General features: G+C 41.0%; 1 long non-coding RNA gene across 1 annotated transcript in view; it reads right to left on the minus strand.

Moving 5' to 3' along the window:
• Positions 1-542: 542 nt before the first annotated feature.
• The window catches only part of LOC111088681, a 4,672-nt gene continuing 2,542 nt past the window's right edge, over positions 543-2,672 (minus strand). Inside the window, exon 2 of the long non-coding RNA XR_002613130.1 lies at positions 543-630. This is a non-coding gene — a long non-coding RNA (uncharacterized LOC111088681). The remainder of the gene's footprint in view (positions 631-2,672) is intronic.

A 2,672-nucleotide genomic window follows, 5' to 3' on the forward strand; every position in this document is an offset into this window, starting at 1 on the left:
CAATTGATAACCTTAGTAGTAACAGACTGTGTCATGCAGTAACAATTGATAACCTTAGTAGTAACAGACTGTCATTCAGTAGCAGTTGATAACCTTAGTAGTAACAGACTGTCATTCAGTAACAGTTGATAACCTTAGTAGTAACAGACTGTCATTCAGTAACAATTGATAACCTTAGTAGTAACAGACTGTCATTCAGTAACAATTGATAACCTTAGTAGTAACAGACTGTCATTCAGTAACAATTGATAACCTTAGTAGTAACTCATACTGAATCGTGTAGTAACGACTGAAATAACATTGGGTGTGGCAGGCGATGAATCTTGTTTTAAAATAATGAGCATCAAACCTAATCATTAGTGATAATAGAACACTTATTTTCACAAGTACAAAAACACGTTCTTTACAAAAAACTAAACGAAAGGAAAAAAAAGAAATCCGTTTAGAATCAACACAAAAACCAATTAGATAAGAGCGACACTTACCCTGCTTTTAAGCGTCTCATGTGCTCACGTTTTCGGTGTCGCTGTGCTCTGTGTCTCAGAGCACAGATGATTGCGAAGGCAAGCAGTGGAAAGCTAATAATACAGGAGACAATAGGAATCACAACTGGCCGAGCATCGAGGGAAACTGAAAACAAAACATTTTATCAGACTTGCTTCATTTCACAGAACCTACCGTTAAATACTTGACCTCTGTGATTGAGTGTCAGGAGTTTATCAGTCTCGTTTTACTGGATTATAGTTATGCACTAACCAGGGCCCTGTTTAAACACCACGAGATAATCTTAGTTATACACTAACCAGGGCCCTGTTTAAACACCACGAGATAATCTTAGTTATACATTAACCAGGGCCCTGTTTAAACACCACGAGATAATCTTAGTTATACACTAACTATGGCCTTGTTTAAACACCACGAGTTAATCTTAGTTATACACTAACCAGGGCCCTGTTTAAACACCACGAGATAATCTTAGTTATACACTAACTAGGGCCCTGTTTAAACACCACGAGTTAATCTTAGTTGTACACTAACTATGGCCCTGTTTAAACACCACCTGATAATCTTAGTTATACACTAACTAGGGCCCTGTTTAAACACCACGAGATAATCTTAGTTGTACACTAACTAGGGCCCTGTTTAAACACCACGAGTTAATCTTAGTTGTACACTAACTAGGGCCCTGTTTAAACATCACGAGATAATCTTAGTTGTACACTAACTAGGGCCCTGTTTAAACACCACGAGATAATCGTAGTTTTCGTTCAATTTTCTAATATTTATCAATTTATGTACTTATTTTACTTTTCTACGCAGAAGTTCATGAGAAAATGGTGGTTCCAGTTTACCTAGCTGCATTGTCTGCTCAACTCAAAAACCTGCTTTGCGTTCTTTCTTTCTTTTTTTTTTCAGCACTGGACTCAGTTTTGTAAATTAATAGTTTTTCAAGTGATTATAATAATGAAATAAAAGTAAATATTGACTTGTTTGTACGAGCATTCACGAGTGAAGATGATCTCGTGTGTGTGTGCGCGCGCGTTCAAATGTAATATTGACTTGTTTGTACGAGCATTCACGAGTGAAGATGATCTCGTGTGTGTGTGCGCGCGCGTTCAAATGTAATATTGACTTGTTTGTACGAGCATTCACGAGTGAAGATGATCTCGTGTGTGTGTGTGTGTGTATGTGTGCGCGCGCGCGCGTTCAAATGTAATCCAGTTCGTTCAAACTAGTGCCGGGCGTGGCTCAGTGGTCAGCGTGTCGGGTTACGGATCGGTAGGCCAAAGGTTCGATCCTGCAATATGCCACTGAACACTCTCCGCACTTTCAGATGTGGGCGCATTATAAAAGCGACAGTCAGTCCTTTTGTTAACTTAAGAGTAACCTTGTAAGTGGCAGGTGCTACTGACTGGTTGCCCTCAGTAAATCTATATCACGGACGACTATGCCTAAAGCTAAAAGTCTCCGACCTTACCGTTTGCCTCTCCCCCTTCCCCCCACGTGTCGCATAAAGTGTTCAAATTGAAATACCAAACAGCGGGTAACGCCCCTAGTAATTGATTTTCATTCTGTCTACGTCATATGTAGGAAAAACCAACTTGTACAGAGGTTATGTGTTTTGTATATAATAACAATAAATGTCCATAAACCTATAACGAAAGGAGTATTAACTTACCCGAACGTAGATGTTGCACGCATGAAAAATGGGCTGGGCGTGCGCTAATGATTAGCGTATTGGACTGTAACCCCGGGGGGGTTAGGGTTCGTGTCCACTGTTCCAGGTTTTCCCAAATTGGGGGCCGCGGGGAGGGTCGTAGCAAATACACAAAATAAACAATATTGTTAAGGTATTCAGTATCTATAGAGTGAATGGGGGGCTCAGTCAGAATGATGAGTGTTCTGGGGGAGGGGGGGTTGTCCTAAGAAAGTTTGGAAACACCTACACTATTCCACTAGAGCACCCTAAGAGTTGGTGGTGGGTGTTTGACCAACTGCCTTGCTTCTTGTCAGTATCTACAGAGTGAATGGGGGGCTCAGTCAGAATGATGAGTGTTCTGGGGGAGGGGGGGTTGTCCTAAGAAAGTTTGGAAAACACCTACACTATTCCACTAGAGCACCCTAAGAGTTGGTGGTGGGTGTTTGACCAACTGCCTTGCTTCTTGTCAGTA

This window comes from Limulus polyphemus, unplaced genomic scaffold (assembly GCF_000517525.1).
Source record: "Limulus polyphemus unplaced genomic scaffold, Limulus_polyphemus-2.1.2 Scaffold4224, whole genome shotgun sequence".
NCBI lineage: Eukaryota > Metazoa > Arthropoda > Merostomata > Xiphosura > Limulidae > Limulus > Limulus polyphemus.